Source organism: Dasypus novemcinctus, chromosome 10, assembly GCF_030445035.2.
Source record: "Dasypus novemcinctus isolate mDasNov1 chromosome 10, mDasNov1.1.hap2, whole genome shotgun sequence".
In the NCBI taxonomy this organism is placed as follows: Eukaryota; Metazoa; Chordata; class Mammalia; order Cingulata; family Dasypodidae; genus Dasypus; species Dasypus novemcinctus.
In genome coordinates this window covers 79174899-79195019 of record NC_080682.1, presented here as the reverse complement: position 1 = coordinate 79195019, position 20121 = coordinate 79174899, and the positions used below count along the sequence as shown (strand labels likewise).

The window sequence follows — 20121 nt, the reverse complement described above, 5'->3', positions numbered from 1 at the left end:
ACCACCATGTAGTGGCCTACATTGACCATAGGACAAACATTGCATGTACATTCCACAGCAACAGTATAAAAGACAATAGCTAAAGCTGTACGTGTTTTTCAGTGACAATTGTACTTCTGCCTGGCACAAAAATGGCCCATCAGTAGAATCATCAGGGGGCACACTTTATATCTAGCAGTGATAGTAAAATGACACAACTCAGGGGTAAGAAATATTGGCCAGGACACTACAGACAAAAAGAAAGTTATTTAGGAGGAACAATAAGGGGAAGACTGTGCTGGTCGAATAGTATATAAGCGACATTTCCATTAGTAGATAACAAAGTAGTCCAGGACTTCCAAACTAGACCTCATGACCAGGATCTTTGGCGGGCTTTATTCTGACCAGCTGCCTTCCCTCTTTCCTATACTATCATGCCTCAACAAACCCCCTCAGAGAGTTCATACCCTTATTCTTAAAGGGGAGCTGAAAGGCAATGGTCATTTTCTGTAGTTGCTTCCTGCTGGCTAGGGGCAGAAGACCCTCTCTGAAGAGTTGTGAAACTCTCTAGCTATTTTATTGAGGTTGAGGGAAGGAGAGTCTGGCACCATGGTTGGAAATGGATGAAATCCCCACACGACTAATACCTTGTTCTGGGGAAGGCATTGATTCTGGAAGAAATAAACTTAAGTTAGAATTTTGAAAATACATGGGTTCTACTAAAAGGATAAAGAAAATGGTGGTATACAGCCCCAAAAAGGGGGCCAGTTTTGACATACTGGATGATGGGAATGAGAAAGGCCAGGTACCTCCAGTGGCTACATCCTCCCAAAGCTGATGGATTGATCTTGTAAGTTTCAAATACTGTCTAGAGAACTGCCACCCCTAGTTACCACAGTGGTGGTTATGCCTGGAACAGCTAGAAGAGTTATGAGGAGAGACACTGCCCTAGACATAAACTCACAGACAATATAGGCCACAGCAAGATAAGCATACAATAAGGAAAATAAAGACAATACTTAAGACAGCCATTCTTTTATCTTACAGCCATGTTCATTAATTACTTAAAAAATGAATTAAGTTTACAAAGATTTTTAATATGTTTAATATCCTCATATGATCTAGAATAGAAGAGATATTCATCAGGTATATAGGTACAGCACTTAATACTAATGAATGCACAAGTTCCTCTTTGAGCTGCAGTTAATGGAGCTAAGCGCCAGGTTTATAATACCACACGTGTTGTCTCTCCATGGAGCCATAATGTCAATTGTGTCTGTTTAGGTTCTACTTATATTACTCTGGTAATGATTTCTCCACTCAGTATATCCTTCACACAGCCAGCATGCTGCAATGCAGCCCCATTGACCCTTGGAGGGAAGCTCCAAGTGTTTTCACTGGCCTTTGCATAGTGCTTTTTGGCACTATGAAACAGAACCAGTCTGGAGGTAATGCCCATTGTAAATCTGGCCATGTCAAGCCATCACTGGCTACTACGTAGTCCGAAACTGCAACAGACTTTCTCTGCATTTCAGGAACCATGTCCAGAGATGCGGTAGATACTTTTATTATTTTAGGGGTTGTAGTGACCAACCTAACCAATAACTTAAAAGGAAAGGCACCATGCAGGCTACTGGAGGTTTGATTTGAATGCACAAGACAGTTTGATAAGGCTGAAGTCTACCTCTAAATTTTTGCACACTTTTTAAATACTTCCAATGCAGGTTATAACATATCACATGTACCCAACCATTTCATTACTTCACTTTTTATTTCTACACCTTTACCACGATTACCTTAATAAAGAAGTATTTTACTTTAGCAGTATATGAAAACTACTTTCTCCATTATTTTATGAACACTTAAGATTCCCAGTAGAATCAGGATTATCTTCCCCCTACCACAACTTTAATAAGCAGATTGAGGTGGCCTCTGACAGGTTTCCCTGCTATAAAGTTACTTTTTGCTATCAACATCAATTCAATTTCTATTTAATAATGGCTTCCTGGAATTAGCCATTGAAATACTTCAGTTTAGACAATGCTTTTACGAACTTCTTATAATTAACCATATTATTAATATTAACTCCTAGATTTCTACTTAATAATGATTTCCCAGAATCAGTCGCTTACTTTATAATCTTTCAGTTTAGAAAATGCTTTTACAAACTTCCCATAACTATCCATGATCACATGGACTACAGTTACGTGATCTTAAGACAAATTTCACCTTTACAAAACATTCTCTTACTTAATCCTACCTTCTATAATACCTTCTACAATTTTCTATATTCATTCAAGCCTTGTTTTACATATTTCTACCATGATTTTATGAAAACCAGCCATCTTATCTTAGGCACAGCATATTCCTTTAAAACAAACTTATCAAAATTTTGTTAACATTGACTATGAATTCACTTGCACAATCCTTTTACTTCTTTCAATATCCATTTTAGTCTCACATCTCATTCTTATCTGTGAAGAAAAAAATTACTACTCATTTCAATTTAAGCAAAAACATTTTTAAAAAGAGGTTTGTAATAATTTCATTAGCCAAAAACTTACAGTTTTCATCATCTTAAAGACTTATCAGATTTCATACTAACTTATTTTATTAGTATCCATATAAACCTAGAGAGATTACACCCAAGCTAAATAAAATTAGAACAATTATAGTTCATAGAAGAGTTGTTCTTTTTTCTTCCTTCCTCCACATGAGGCTAAAACTTCTTTTTTCTTTAATAAAATTCTACAATTTTATTAAAGAAAATCTTAAAAGTGTACTGACTGCCAAGTTCTGGAATATATTAGAGTTGTTTAATCATCATTTAGAAAAATCTACCCATACCTTTCAAGGACTTTTTCTTTACTTACTGAAATTTGGCAATTGGATTATCACTGAAATCTCAAAAGCTGTTAAAATTTAATTGGAGACTTGTAAGACAGACTTTACAAAATAAGGTTTATTCTGTGATATCCCCTCTGTCCCTATCATTTTAATTTCCAGGCCTAGTTTCTCAGAATTCTAGGCTAACCTCACATCTCCCCTATCTCTCCATACCTATTTGTATAAAGATCCCAACAGAGTGCCTGGCATAGTAAAGACCCTAAGAGCTTTACACTGCCTATGATTTTCCAGACTTGGGATGCCTTTGTTTTACTAAGTGTTACTTTGTTTTAATTGCAATGAGAAATTTGAGGACACTGAAAGACAGAGACTGATTAAAGGGTTCCATTCACCACACAACACCCACACAAAAAATATTTAGATATTACCAACAATGACTTCTACTCTCTGACTGAAAAATGGGAAACAGAATGAATCTGGGCCCATAACTGTCCTTGGTAGTTCTAATGATCAAAGGCAGAGAACTTAGGGTAGACTACGGGGTAGGGCGTGGCATATCCTGGTCTGGGGTGGGATGGGGAGAGTCCATAGCCTGCAGCTGAGCTCTTTGCAAGCTTTCTAAGCTTTTCCCTAAACGAGTATTTGAACACTCTTTAATACAGCTCTTGAGGCAGAGATTACGATATATTTTCTCTGCCCATGGTAAAATAACGTTAAGACTTTCTGTTTTGTTATTTTGGAAATAAAAGGTTCTGTGTCTGTTAAGGCACATTGGCAGGGGGGCAGCCAATGTATCTCCATGGTTGAGGGACTGCTTCTCATGTATGAGGTCCCGGGTTCAATCCCTGGTACCTTCTAAAAAAAAAAAAACCAACAACAAAAAACAAACACATTAGGGAGACAGATATCAAAAGACCCAAGGAGCACAATTCCTAAACAAAGGGTCTTCTAGCAGAGAATTTTCATGTGTTATTTTAAAATTGTTCTTCAATACAGATATGTAACTATTTTACTAGGAAAGATGGTGTCTTTGGTTGGCTCATCTTTCTTAAGCCTAAAGAGGACAGATAAATTATAGAGTCCCCAGATAAATTATAGAGGGCAATTCAAGAAGACATATTTTTATTTGCTTTGGTGGGTGGATGTTTTGCCCACCTATGACCAAGTAGTTCCTTTCTTTTACTTGAATGCCAGTGCTATGTGTGGATCTTTTAGTTGTGTCTGCTGTGTAGAGCTAATTGGGAGGAAAAAAAGCAACCTAGCCTTCTCATAGCTCATTGAAAGAGGGTGTAAGATAGTGTTAGGTAGCTTGGGCTCTGGCATCAGAGTACATGAGCATGTATAGAGGTATATAGATGTATGTCTCTTGATTCGGTCATATATGTCCACCTTTTAAGGTTAATCTCAAATCTCCCCAAAAGAACCTTGGTTTGTGATATCCTTTTAAATTTTACTTTTAAGGCTTGGAGTCAAGTTTGTTAACACATCCCTGCTATTGAAGTGAGAAGGCTTTTTACTCTTTTGGTCTTGTTTATAAACCATGTTTGGAATTCTAGACTATTTCACAGGATATTTCTCATGTTATCTTGAATTGTTCCAGTGCTTTAGTAAAGTATTTTAAATATTGGCTTTTATTAATTTAATCTCTTACTTGCTTAATTTATACTGAAAATTATATTTTAATTTAATGGGAAAACATATTTATCCAAGGTAGGAAGAAAATGAAAATTATATTCTTTAAACATTCACATCCCAAATTCTTCAGTTATTTTCAATATGTTCTCCCAAGAAGGTGTATCTCTTTCATGGGAATTTAGTTGGGGATAGACAATAGTTGGTTTATTTGTAGAATAGAAAAGCCAGTTGTGGCTTGGGTCAGATAACCAGAAAGACACAGGAGGCCTAGAAGAGAGGTAGTAAGTAGGTAAAAACTTGAAAACCCCTAGAGAGAATAGGCAATTAAGAATAATGATATAATGGTGAAATAGAGGCCATTTCATATTATACTTAGAATATGGTCTCTGTGCCTTAATTCCCTTAGTACGTTAATTAGACCAGGGTATGTGGGCCTTTTTCATAACTTTGTAGTGGTTCTAAAATTTTTTAAGTTCAAAGAAACAGTGGTTATGTTACTCACTATCAGAACATCCAATGGGAAAAAAACCTGACCTCAAAACAAAATAAAACATCCTCCTAAGAGATAATGCCCAAATTTTAAAATGCTTATTAGTCCATCAATAGTTTTGTCAGGTTAAAGCTCTGTTTTTAAACAATATTCAACTTCCAATATTTTTGTATTTTGCTCACTCAACCCATATTTATTCTATATCCTTTTAAATATTTTTGTTTCTGGTTTTATACTTCTTGACAGAAAAAACAAAAACCCTTAGATGCATATTTCAAGTGCTACTTTATGAAATCTGAATTATCAGTACAGTTTTAGAAAATCATACCTGATAATAGTGTAGTATAATTTATTTCCTGTAGAATTTATTGAGGAAAGAGAAGGAGTAGTGAATCTTATTGAATTTGCCGGGAGTGTGCATGGAACAGCAAATAAGTCAGTATACCTGGGCAGCAAAGGAGGGCCTTGTAGGCCATGGCAAAATTAGGCTTTAATTTGGTCTGAGATGGGAAGCCATTGAAGAGTTTTGAGCAGGGAATTGATATGATGTGACTTAAACTTTAAGAGGACACTTGAATGGCTATGTTGGGAATAGATTATACCTGGGCAAGAGAAGAAGCAAAGAGATATTTAAGAGGTTATGGTAACAATTCGGACAAGAAATCAGAGTAGCTTAGGCCAGAGTGGAAACAATTGAAATATGAGAAGTGTTTTTATTCTGTACATATTTTGATTTGTGGGGTGTAAGAAAGAGGGGAGTCATGTTTTGGGCCTAAGCTGCAGTAATGATGCAGTTGCCGTTGTTCGATATGGGGTAAGACTATGGGTAGAACATGTTTTTTGGGGAAGACCAGCTCATTAAGTTTGAGATATCTATTAGACATCCCGGTGGAGATGCTGAGTAGATATTTGGATATATGATTCTTCAGCTTAGGGGAGCTATATAAACTTGTGAGTCATCATGTATAAACAACCATGAGACTAGGTGAGAGAGAAGAGAAGAGGTCAAAGGTCAGGCTCTAGGGACACAGCAATGTTAAGATGTCAGAGAGCTAAGGAAGATCCAGCAGAGGAGATTTAGAAGGAAATTTAGAAAGTGCCAAGTGAAGAAAGTGCTTTCAAGGAGAGTGTTACATTATGGCAAATAGTGATAGATCAAGAAATATGAAGAATGAGAATTAACCATTGTGCTTAACATTACTGATCTTGACAAGAACAGATTTGATGAAAGAAAGGGCTAAAAGCCCAATTAGAGAAATTGTTAAGAGCGATTGGGAGGAGAGTAATAAGTAAAGACAATTCTTTTGAGGAATCTTGCTGTAAAGAGGAGCAGAGAAATGGGATAATGGCTGTGTGGAAGTTTGATCATGAGAAGTTGCATGCATATTCATGAGATGTGAGAAATTGCAGTGTGTTTATAATCTAATGAGAATGATTTAGTAGAGGGAGAGAAAGCGATGATGTAGGAGAGAAGGACAGAATTATTGCTAGAATGTCCTTGAGTAGATAAGAGTGCATGTATGAAAAGACTATCCATAGACTGGGGCTCAAACAGTTCATATAGTAATAGGATGATTTGCAGGGCATATGGGCACAGACATTGTTTTGTTTGATAAATAAAAGCAATGTCTAGGTAGATACCTTTATTTTTTTGGAAAGGTCCTATAAAAGCATAACTACTCATCTTCGTTGCATATAAGAAGGGAGTGGAATTGGAGAAGATGAACCTGATTTCAAATTCTAGTTCTGCCATTTACTAGCTGATATGTGGCAGATTTTATTTACAACATCCTTGTATTATTTAGAGTCCCAGTAAGACTCCATCATGGTTCAAATGAAAAAAATTTAATAAAGAGTTTACTTTGAGAGGTATGAATGGTATTAAGAGAATGGACAAAAGATGGTTAGGCAACTTCAGACTAGCAACTAGTGAAAGTCGTTACCTCCCCTGCAGCTAAAGGAACAGGGTGGAAATGGTTTCCAAAGGCCAATTGTTGAAACTCTGAAGGAAGTACTGCTTAGCCGGAGGCAACAGGGCAGAAATATCATAACCTCTCTCTTTTCCCAGACTTCAGTTTTCCTGTTGGGTGCCCCTACTGACCAAACCCAAGCAAAAATCAGCTGCTAGGGAGCCAGGAAATGTAGTAGAAAGGGATGGATCTTGGGTCCAAAGAAGGGCAAAGAATGGGTTTGGGAAGCAAATGCAGAAAAATTAGTACAATCACTAAGCCTCAGATTTTCCATACATTAAAATTGGGCTGCTTGCAGGGTTGTTTGTATGTACTGCCAAGCACCTGCCATATCGGCTAGCCCATAGTAGCATTTAGTAAATGATAATAATTATTAGAAGATATTGTAGTAAAATGATTAATAATGCTTGAAGCTTTGGATTTAGGCAGATTTAGATTCATTTTGTCTCTGCTACTTACTAGTGATGTGACTTTGGACAGGTTATCTTACCTCTTTCAGTCTCTTGTTTTCTCATCTGTAAAATGGGGATACTAATTCTTAGCACAAAGAATTCTACTAAAAATTAAAGGAGACAATATATATTAAATGACTAAAATTATGCTGGTATATAGTTTGCAGTCTAAGTCACCACTGCCACTATCGGATTATTTGAATAGTAAGAATAATAAATGAGATTAGTTTCTCTGTAGTACTAGTCCCCACCAACCACCTCCTTTTTCCACCTTTCTGTTTTTCTGACCAGGGCCTTCATTGTCATGCTAGAGTCAAAACAACTGTCTTTGGCACTTTAGACTAATACAAAATTCAACTTTAATTGGGCTAAACTTTTTGGCTGTCCATGTATTTTATGTTTTTAGTTTATTTTAAATAAACATATTAAAAGGTTAAAATGGTTTTCTTCATGAGGCCTAAGCTGGAAGGCATAAAAATAGAAAAAGTTGGAAATACTGAAATTTGATAAATTTCATTAGCATACATTTATACAGCTCAAGTGAAATATCATCAAAAATAGGAGAAGACAAGGGATGTTGCAACAGTTAATTCACATTTGTACCATAAAAATACTCATTTATATTTCACATAAATATAATAGTCTGTACATTTTATTTGAGAGCACATACATGTTTTTCTTTTTGGCTACATAGGAAACAATGAAAAAAAACCTCATTGACGTAATTGAATCTGATAACATCTCCTGGTTGTCCTGCTGATGTTTCACTGTGGTTTTGGTGGTTTTGTAGCGCTCTGTAGCACGTTAGACTTATAAACATACTCAAACAGAAACTTTTATCAGGATTCAACTCTGTAGCCACAAAGAAAAGCTGAATTTAAATAAAGAGGTTTACTTTATTGGGTTTACTTTATCAAATCAACTGAAAAAATTCTTTAATAGTGTAAAACTCATATGTTACTTAGCTTAGAGAAAATACTTTATTAAAACAAGTTTTTGAACAGGTACCCAAAGTATGTGCAAAGATAATTTCTGATAGTGTATTATATTTGAGCTTAGAAGGAAACAAAATATGGTCATGAAAGCTCCTAAAAACTGCAAGTTAAATTTTCATACTTTCATTAAATAATTCCTTATAAAAATAACATGCAATAGTCACTATAACTTATTTTATACTGCTGTTCAAATACTATAGTCATTATAACTTTTTTTTACTGTTATTCAAATTTTAGCTATATTTAAATTATTAATTTGTTCTAATGTTTAAAATATTTACAGGATCTACTTCAGTATTGGGGCTGAAGTTTAGATGCCTAAAATTTTACTGACTTGGGAACACGTATATACAGAGCATATGCTGTCAGCTTGGAAGTAAGATTTCAGAAGAGCTATATAATATGTATATAGGAGAAATGAATGTTTCAACTAATGTTTCTTTTACTTTTTAATATACATCTACCAACTATGCATGGTTGGCACCCACCAATTTTAGCTAAATGTATAAAAACTATTCATCACAATTTCTTAAAACTAAGAAAATTACATTTTTTATATCAGTGAATATTGTTTGCAATATTTAAGGGATCCCTATTCAGCTCAATGATAAATACCTTGCATGTTGTAGGTTAATTCTATATCGAGACAAATTCTTTTCCTTTTTCTATTCCTTTTAAACTAGAAAAATCCAACCAAAATTACAATTTATGAGCAAATGCAGCAAGTGTTTTTTGCCTACTGGGTCTGAATACTTAGATTAAACATGGATCCTAGAATTATGAGGTGATTTCTCACTGCAGACTACTTTCAGTGCTGTGTCAGTTACTAAGCTGATGGGCATTATCACACTTCAGCAATAGAGGTTCTTTCACTGAAGAAAATACTTCTTTTATATTTGCTATTTATATTTATATTTTATATTTGCTCCCTTTTTCCCACTGCACACTGAGAAGGTGTATACTCTGTGGCCAAAAATTGCATGCATTTATATTTATGCTATTTCCTTTAACACTGAATCACATCCAGCATATGTGTTTTAACTACCAGCTCTTTTCTGTGAATGAAGCTGTGTGTGGATTTGCAGTTGAGAGTCTCTCATTGCTTACCAAAACTCTTGCTTGCTGTGAAGGTAATTGATTCTTTCTCAGAATTGATTCCAACACACATTTTCTAGTCTATATTACCACAATTCACAAAATAATGTATAAATAGGCATGATGTATCTTTTGTAGTATGAATTTTCTGTGATAAATAGATAAAAGTTGTCTACCATCCTACTTTAAGTATATTGTACATATATTAAGAACTGATTGGGAGCCGGCCCTTGAGTGCATTCATCCAGCAGTAAAGTAAAATATCTGCTAGTGTACACATTGTAATAGCAAATACTTTTCTGCATTATATGCATTTACTATATGATGTCCCAAGGTGTCATATGGTAAAAAATTTGAGAAAGTATTTGATCTCTTCTGTTTTCCAGCATATGTGTGGATACTTTTATAAGTCTCTCAGCAGTAGTTTATCTTTTCATCTGCTTTTCCTAGGAAGAGCACATAATCTGAATGATCCCTCTATAGTTTTTGTATCTTCTCTTTTGGCAACAAAAATCTTCAGTTTCATAAGCATTATGTGCTTGTTCTAGAAAAATTCTATTAGTTTACCAAAATGTTTTTTTGTTTGTTTGTTTGAATGTCATAGCTTCCTGCCATTATTTGATAAAGTTCCAAGGTAGACAAAGTGCACAAGAATATAGGGTAGGGAAGCGGACTTGGCCCAGTGGTTAGGGCGTCCGTCTACCACATGGGAGGTCCGTGGTTCAAACCCCGGGCTTCTTTGACCCGTGTGGAGCTGGTCCATGTGCAGTGCTGATGCGCGCAAGGAGTGCCCTGCCACACAGGGGTGTCCCCCGCGTAGGGGAGCCCCACTGCGCAAGGAGTGCGCCCCGTAAGGAGAGCCGCCCAGCGTGAAAGAAAGTGCAGCTTGCTCAGGAATGTCACCGTACACACGGAGAGCTGACACATGCACAAGGAATGTGTCCTGTAAGGAGAGCCACCCAGTGCGAAAGAAAGTGCAGCCTGCCCAGGAATGGCGCCATACACATGGAGAGCTGACGCACAAGATGACGCAACAAAAAGAAACACAGTTTCCCATGCCGCTGACAACAACAGAAGCATTCAAAAAAGAAGACGCAGCAAATAGACACAGAGAACAGACAATGGGATGGGACTAAATAAATAAATAAATCTTTAAAAAAAAAAAGAATATAGGGTAAATGAATTTCCAGTCTAAAAAAGAAATCCTGTCCTTAGGTAGTCACTCTCATGTCCTGGTAACAATTTTTGTTTTGTGTTTGGATGATGTTGCCAAACCCGTGGATTTATATTTCTTTTTGTATTAGCACCCTGCTCTTGATTTTGGCTTAGTATTTATTTTGAATTATCTGTTACTTTAGAAAAATTTTAGATTATATTTTAGAGCAGTTATAGGTTTACAGAAAAATTGCACAGAAAATACTCCTTCCTACCCACTTCCATCCTCGCACCCACACACAGTTTCCCCTTTTATTAACAGCTTGCATTAATGTGGTACATTTGTCACAACTGATGAACTAATATTGGTACATTATTATTATTAGCTAAAGTCCTGTATAGTTTTGACAGTGGATAATGTCATGCATCCACCATTACAATATCATACAGAATAGTATCACTGCCCTAAAAATGCCCTTTACTCCACCTATTTATCCCTCCTACCACTTCCAAACTCCTGGCAGCCACTGATGTTTTTACTGTCTTTTATACTTTTTCCTTTTCCAGAATAGAATGTAGTACATAGAGTACATAGCCTTTTCAGACTGGCTTCTCTCACTTAGCAATATGCATTTAAGGTTCCTCCATGTCTTTTCATGGCTTAATAGCTCATATCCTTTTATCATTGAATGATAATCTTTTGTATTGATGAAACATAGTTTGTTTATCCATTCAGCTGTTGAAGGAAATCTTAGTTGCTTCCAATTTTTAGCAATAACGAATAAAGATGAAGTTAAAATTCATGTGCATGTTTGTGTGGGTATAAAATTTCAACTTATTTGGGTAAATACCTGGCAGCACAATTGCTAGATTAGATGTTAAGCCTATGTATAACTATTTTAGAAACGTCAAATTGACTTTTCCATTTTGCATTTCCACCAGCAATGAATGAGAGTTTCTGTTGCTTTAGCATTTAGTGTTATCAATCTTATGGATTATAGTCATTTTAATATGTGGGTAGTGGTATCTCATTGTTATATTAATTTGTTATTCCTTAATGACAAATGATGTTGAACATCTTTTCATGTTTATTTGCCTTGTGTATATCTTCTTTGGTGTGGTGTCTTCAGATCTTTTGTCCATTTGTTAAATTGGGTTATTGTTTTCTTATTGTGAGTTTTAAGAGTTCTTTTTTTTTTTTAAAGATTTATTTATTTATTTAATCCCCCCCCCCCGCCCCCGGTTGTCTGTTCTCTGTGTCTATTTGCTGCGTCTTGTTTCTTTGTCTGCTTCTGTTGTCGTCAGCAGCACAGGGAAGTGTGGGCGGCGCCATTCCTGGGCAGGCTGCACTTTCTTTCACGCTGGGCGGCTCTCCTTACGGGTGCACTCCTTGCGCGTGGGGCTCCCCTATGTGGGGGACACCCCTGTGTGGCGCAGCACTCCCCGCGCATCAGCTCTGTGCATTGGCCAGCTCCACATGGGTCATGGAGGACCGGGGTTTGAACCGCGGGCCTCCTGTGTGGTAGACGGACGCCCTGACTACTGGGCCAAGTCCGTTTCTCAAGAGTTCTTTAATAGTATATTAAATAGTATATTAATAGTATATTAATAGGATACAAGTCCTGGGTCAGATATGCATATTGAAAATCTCTTCTCTCAGTCTGTGATTGTCTTTTCATTGCCTAAGCAGTGTATTTCACAGAGAAGTTATTAATTTTAATGAAGTTCAACTTACCAATTTTTTTTCTTTCATGGATTATAGTTTTAGTATTGTACCTAAAAAGTTATCACTAAAGTCAAGGCCACCTGTGCTTTCTTCTGGAAATTTTTATTGTTTTGCATTTCTCATTTAGACTCTGTTCCATTTTGAGTTAATTTTTGAGAAAGATGTAAAGTCTGTGTCTAGATTCACTTTTTTGCATGTTTATGTCCAGTTACTCCAACAACATTTGTTGAAAAGACTATCCTTTCTCCCTTTAATGCCATTGCTCCTTTGCCAAAGATCAGTTGACATAATTTCTGTCAGTCTGTTTCTGGGCTTTCTAGTCATTTATTTGTTCTTTCTTCAGTACAATACCGTTTTGATCACTGTAGCTTTATAGAAAGTCTTGAAGTCTGATAGTGTTGGTCCTCCAACTTTATACTTCTTCAGTAATCATGTTGGCCATTCTGAATCTTTTGCCTTTCCATTTAAACTTAGAATCAGTTTTTCCTCTATCTATAAAAATAACTTGCTGGGATGTCATTGTGTTGAAGCTATAAAATTTACATTTTAATAATATTGAGTCTTCCTATTCAGGAACGTGGGCTATCTCTCTATTTATTTACAGCTTCTTTGATTTCTTTAATCAGAGTTTTGTAGTTTTCCACATATAGATCTTGTACATTTTTTTTTAAAGATTTAATTTTTTTATTATTTCTCTCTCCTTCCCCCCCACCCCCCAGTTGTCTGCTGTGTCCATTCGCTGTGTGTTCTTCTGTGACAGCTTCTATCTTATCAGCGGCACTGGGAATCTGTGTTTCTTTTTGTTGCGCCATCTTGTTGTGTCAGCTCTCTGTGTATGTGGCACCATTCTTGGGCAGGCTGCATTTTCTTTCGCGCTGGGCGGCTCTCCTTACAGGGTGCACTCCTTGAGCGTGGGGCTCCCCTACATGGGGGACACCCCTGCACGACACGGCACTCCTTGCGCGCATCAGCACTGCGCATGGGCCAGCTGCACACGGGTCAAGGAGGCCCGGGGTTTGAACTTCAGACCTCCCATGTGGTAGGTGGATGACCTATCCATTGGGCCAAGTCTGCTTCCCTGTACATATTTTGTTAAATTTATACCAAAGTATTTCTCTTTTTTTATGCTAATATAAATGGTGTCATGATTTTAATTTCAAATTATAATTCTTCCTGGTGGCAATACTCCAAATGTGCATCAATTACAATGAATATACCACACTAACGAAAGAAGTTGTTAATGTGCGGAAGGGTGGGAGGTGTGGGGAGTGGGGCATATAGGAATCCCTTATATTTTTTTGTGTAACATTTTGTGTAATCTAAGTATCTTTTTAAAAAAATAAAATACATATTAAAAAAATTCTAATTCTTCATTGCTGATATATAGGAAAGCAACAGACATTTATCTATCTATCTATCTATCTATCTATCTATCTATCTATCTATCTATCTATCTATCTATTTATTTATTTATTTTTTGTGAGGCCAGTAAAAAGAATTTATTGGGAAATGGGGAAAGAAACGGAGCTTGCTGGTGTGGGCTCCTCTAGGTAGAGAGTGCTAGCTCTGCCCACTGTGGTTACCTTTTAAACTGTTATTTCTCCCCATTCCTAATGATAAGGGCATGGGCCCAGCTGTTGGTTACCCGACAATGGTAGGAGACAATGGTGAGGCTGTTTGGAATATTCGGGGCCACAGGGAGGTTCCGGATAGAGAAACTGGGACCTCAAGATTACACTTAAGGTCCCAGTGAGATCTTGCAGTCATTTTATCTGTGGGCCGTGGGGGCAACTGGCATTTATATATTATCCTTGTATCTTCCAAACTTGGTATAGTTGCTTACCAGTTCTAGGAGTTTTTTAAATTGGTTCTTTGGGATTTTCTACATACACAAATCATATCACCTGTGATCAAAGACAGTTTTATTTCTTCCAGCCCCATTTAAATACCTTTTATTTCCTTTTCTTGTCTTGGTGCATTAGTTATGACTTCCAGTGTGATGCTGAATTGGAATGGTGATAGCATATCCTTGTCTTGTTCCTGCTCTTAGGGGAAAGCATCTAGTTTCTAATGCTTAAGTATGATGTTGATTGTGGATTTTCTGTAGATGTTCTATCAAGTTGAGGAAGTTCCCCTCTATTCCTAGTTTGCTGAGAGTTTTTATCATGAATGAGTGTTGGATTTTTTTCAAATGCTTTTTTTGCATCTATTGATATCATCATACGGTTTTTCTTCTTTAGTCTGTTGATAGGATGGATTACATTAGTTGATTTCTAAAGTTGAACGAGCCCTATATAGCTGGAATAACTTTTACTTGGTGGTAATTCTTTTCATATACGTTCAGAATTGCTAGTTTTTAAACTTGCTAATATTTGCTGTTGTTGTGGATTTTATATATATATTCTTGAAAACATGAATATGGTCTGTAATTTTCTTTTCTTGTAATGCCTTTGGTTTTGGTATTAGAGTAATATAGCCTCATAAAATGAATTAGGAAGTGTTCCTTCTGCTTCTATTTTCCAGAAGACACTGTAGAGAACAGGTACCATTTCTTCTTTAAATGTTTGGTAGAATTCACCAGTGAAACCAGCTGGAACTGCTGCTTTCTGTTTTGGAAGATAATTTTTTTTATTCAATTTCTTTAATAGCTATAAGCTTATTCAGGTTATCGATTTTTCCTTTTGTGGGTTTAATTTATCAAATAATTTATCCATTTCATCTAGGTTATCAAATTTGTGGGCCTAGAATTGTTCATAACATTTCTTTATTATTCCTTTAGTGTCCAAGGGGTCAGTAGTGATTTTCCCTCTTTCATTTCTGATGTTAATAATTTGTTTATGCCTTTTTCTCTTGGTTTGCCTGATTAGAGGTTTGACAGTATCACTGATCTTGGTTCTATTGCTTTTCTATATTATTTTTCTGTTTTCAGTTTCATGGATTTCCACTCTAATTTTTATTCTTTTTTTTTTTTTCTGCTTACTTTGGATTTTAATTTGCACTTCTTTTCCTATTTTCCTAAACTGGAAGCTTAGATTACTGATTTTAGAATGTTGTTCTTTCTAGCATTCTATGCTATAAATTTTCTACTAAGCACTGCCTTTGCTGCATCCCACAAATTTTGATAGGTTCTATTTTCATTTTCATTCATTTAAAAATATTTTGAAATTTCTTTTGAGACTTCTTCTTTGACCCATGTGTTATTTAGAAGTGTATTGTTTAATCTCCAAATATTTGGGAAGTTTTCAGATGTCTTTCTGTTTTTGATTTCTAGTTTAATTCCATTGTGTTCTCAGAGTATACCTTGTATGCTTTCTAGTCCTTTAAATTTGTTCAGGTGTGTTTTATTGCCCAGGATATGATCTGTCTTGGTGAATGTTCCATGTGGCTTGAGAAAAATGAGTATTCTGCTATGGTTGGATGAAGTAATCTATAAATGCCAATTAGGTTCAATTGATTGATGGTGCTGTTCAAATATATCCCTCCTGATTTTCTATGTGCTGAATCTGTTAATTACTGACAGAAGGCTATTGAAGTCTCCAATTATTATAATAGTGGGTTTATCTATTTCCTTCACAGTTCTATTAGATTTTGCCTTGTGTGTTTTGGCACTCTGTTGTTAGGTGCATGTACCTACCTTAAGGATTGTTATTATGATTCTGTTTTCTTGCAAGGCTGGTCTAGCAGTAACAAATTCCCTCAGTTTTTGTTTATCTGAGAGAGTCTTTTTTTCTCCTTCACTTTTGAAGGATAATTTTGCTGTATACAAAATTTTAGGTTGGTGGTTTTCTTTTCCCTTCAATATTTTAAATATTTCACACCATTCTTTGCTTGCTTGCATGGTTTCTTAAGAGAAGTCCAATTTAATTTTAATCCTGGTTCCTCTGTAGGTGAAGTGTTTATCTCTATGGTTTCTTTCAAGATTTTACACTATAGCTTTTATTTTCTGCTGTGTGAATATGATATGCCTAGGTATAGTGTTTTGTTTTGTTTTGTTTTTTGGTATTTATCCTGTTTGTTTTTTTAAACATATTTTTAATTTTTTTAAAAAAGATACTTAGATTACATAAATGTTACATAAAAAAATAAAAGGGATTCCCATATGCCCTGTTGTTTGGTGTTTCTAAGCCTCTTGGATCTGTAGTTTCAGGTCTGCTAATTTTGTAAAATTCTCAACCATTATTTACTTCAGATATTTCTGATCCTTTGTGTCTTCTCCTTTTGGTGTTCTCATTACACATATGTTATACCTTTTGTAATTGCCTCATAGTTCTTGAATATTCTGTATTTTTTTTGTATTTCCTGGATTTCTCATAAGGTAGGCTATGGTTTTCCGTATTTGCCTTTCTCTCCAGATTTTGGGGCAGCAGCTTTCACTGTTACCTCAATTCTCTGATGAATCTAAGAAGAGTTTTTTTTAATCTTTCTTTCAGTTTTTAGCTTTTTTACTGATGTTAGGATGGTAGTGATGACTTCTGAGCTCTTTACATGTTGGATTGGAAATCCTAACTCTATTTTACTATTTTTATCAATAAATTTGGCTTTAGAAAACTGATTTTGCGTCACTTATTTATTTTCGGTTGGAGATATAATGCAACACAATAAAAAGATTGCGACTTTTACTGTTATAGGCAATAATATTGATATCATATAAAAATAGTTTAGCTAAGATGATTTGTACTCTGTTACACAGTAATGCAGGCCTTCAGGCACCTGTCCAATGTTTAAGAATATCATGGTTTTTAATATGATAATGAGATTTCTGCAGAAATCAGAATTAACCTTCTATTTCACAATTATGAAATATTTTTACTTTTTCCTTCTAAATATTTAAGATCACCATGAAACAACTAGTGGGTCACACCTCATAATTTGATAAATAATAGCTAATATTCTGTTACTGTTTCCCAGTTGAGATTTTAATCTAAGTGCTAATATTAATATTTTAGAGACATTTGGCAATATTTTAATTAAGGATTTTGCTCTTTGAGAGATCTGTCATTCTACCCTGTATCATTATTTCTCCTACTTTCCTGGGTCATTTGAGCAAATATGCAAATATGCTCAAGAATTTATGACATAAAAAAAAATCTAGTATTCCTACATTCATTTCCAACTTAATCCATTTAATTCTTCCCTTGTAGAGCACAATTTTGTGAGAATTTTCTCTAGTCACAGTCTTTACTTCTTTACTTTTCTAAATTTTTATAAAATTTTTCTTAAAACTGAATAAACATTTATAAAATAAGCATCAAATATAGAAATGAAGGATAACAAATACTGTCTACATACCAAATCATTAACTTTGAAGTTCCCAGTGTGCCTTTGTTGGATCCAGTGCCTTTATCTTCTTCCACAGAGATAGTCAACATCCTGAATTTCTTTATAGTTTCCCATACATTTATATTCCTAAAGAGCATATTTTAGTCTATATTTTATCTTATATGAATAGAAATGATACTGTATATATTCTTCTAACTTGCTTTTCTCATTCAACACTATTTCTGGAATATGTCACTGTACTGCATTCATTTTCACTGTAGTAAATGTACTACATTCATTTGCACCATGTGAATATACCAAAATATCTCCATTTTACTGTTGATGGGCATTTATTTCTAGTTTTTTGCTGCCACTCATTGTGCATCTATGAGCATTCTTGTTCAGGTCTCTTGGTATCAAACTATCTGTAGCAAAGTTCAAACATTTGTTTTCCTCCCTCAATCTATTGTGGAGCTATACTTTTACAAAAGTGTCTCCACAAAGTTAAATTATTATAGAATTTTCTAAACTTTTATTCGTTCTGTATTTCTCTTGTTGTGGACCAAACTTTTGTACTACTCTAAGCTAAATACCTAGTTGTGGTATTCATGGGTCATCATCTACTACTTATGCTTAAAAAATTTTTGGTTTCTCAGTATCACTAATATTCTAGTTCAAATTACACAGAAGGGGGAAGCGGATTTGGCTCAACAGATAGAGCGTCCGCCTTCCACATGGGAGGTCCAAGGTTCAAACCCAGGGAGTCCTGACCCATGTGGTAAGCTGGCCCCTGTGCAGTGCTGATGTGCACAAGGAGTGCCGTGCCACGCAGGGGTGTCCCCCGCATAGGGGTGCCCCACGCACAAGGAGTAAACCCCACAAGGAGAGCTGCCCAGCATGAAAAAAGTGCAGCCTGCCCAGGAGTGGTGCCACACACAAGGAGAGCTGATGCAGCAAGATGACACAACAAAAAGAGACACAGATTCCTGGTGCTGCTGACAAGAATACAGGCAGACACAGAAGAGCACACAGTGAATGGACACAGAAAGCAGACAACTGGGGAGGGGGGGAAGGAAAGAGAAAAAAATAAAAAATAAATCTTAGAAAACAAAACAAAACAAATTACACAGAAGGCAGTCTGCCAGTTCTCCGCAGCTTTCTTTGTGTTTGTTTTCAATTCCAGTCTGAGATCTGCTGCTTTTTGTTAAATGCTCTTTTGATCGTAAAGAAAGTGACTGCACATAGGGGTGAGCTGCTGCTTAATAGTTGATTCAAGGCCAACCTAGCAAGTACAAGTGAGAGGAGATCATAATAATTGAATGAAGGGTCAGCGCAGTGAATTTAATAAGGGAGATAGTCTGCAATAAAATATACTACAGTTGAGAGATCTAAAACAAGCATAGAGAAAAATAACATCATACATAGTAAGGATTTTAGAGATCTAAGAACAATTAAAATAGGGTGTGTATTATCTTTCACTGGTAGAATTATCATTTCTGGTAGGTAGGCATCTTCTTAGTAGATAGCTTCAGAATAGTCTCAGTGCATTAGAGAACTTTATCAGAATGTAAACTAAGAAGTATTCTCTTATATGTAAGCAACAGGACTATTTCTATCAGTGTTTCTCAATATCTTTTTTCATTATTATATTCCCTAAGAGGCCTTTTTAGACATTTTTCTCCCTAAAAGTTCCTCCTTCCTCCCTCCCATATATCCCATGAAATTTTAACACCACAGTCTGTCTATTTATGTACCATATAGCCCATTAGAGGGCCACAAACCACTTTTATAGTTAAAAATTCTTTTTCACCCCCAAGAACCAATTTTCACCTTTTGGAAGGCAGTATGGCCCCCACTGAGTATGCTTGATGTCAATTCATATATGATTCGTGGTATTAGAATACAAATATTTTAAAATGTAATTTACTTTTATTTAGTCATATAGATAAATGAAGTGGGGAAGAAGGCTGAGTCAATGTTGAAAACTATCTAAATGAAAGTCTGTTTGAATTAGTAGAAAATCAGTTTAAACTTAGAATAATGAATTAGGAAATTGAGATCTAAGCATTTGTCACAATTTGATGGTATTCTAGAAGAAATGCCAACCTATGGATTAGATGATCATATGATTAGGCAAGTTTGTAAATGCAGAAGGCAAATTAATGAGTTGATGCCTTTCTGGTAGGTAATTTTTAGTGACATATCATATGTCTTCACTCCTGTCTATTTTGACTTTTATTAGTGAACTTTGGAAAATATCAGATTTACAAATGTCAGCTGATGGGAGGAATGATGACTAGGCTAATGGACATCCTTAATCGCCAAAGAAACTTTGACAAGATACAATTAGGACAGAAATAAAATATTGTTGTTAGATCAAAAAAGCCAATTATATGAGAACAGTACAGAGAAAAAGGAGCATAGCAGTTTTCAAATACAAAAGAAACTTTAGTTTATGGTAATATTAAAGTGAGTATTCTTGGGAAGTTATTAACAACTTAAACTGTATTAATTAATG

The 20121-nt window shown here is 35.5% G+C and overlaps 1 protein-coding gene across 1 annotated transcript in view; it reads left to right on the top strand.

The window, feature by feature from the left end:
- Window positions 1-20121, top strand: part of PDE3B (phosphodiesterase 3B) — a 260862-nt gene that overhangs the window by 162583 nt on the left and 78158 nt on the right. The window lies entirely within an intron of this gene.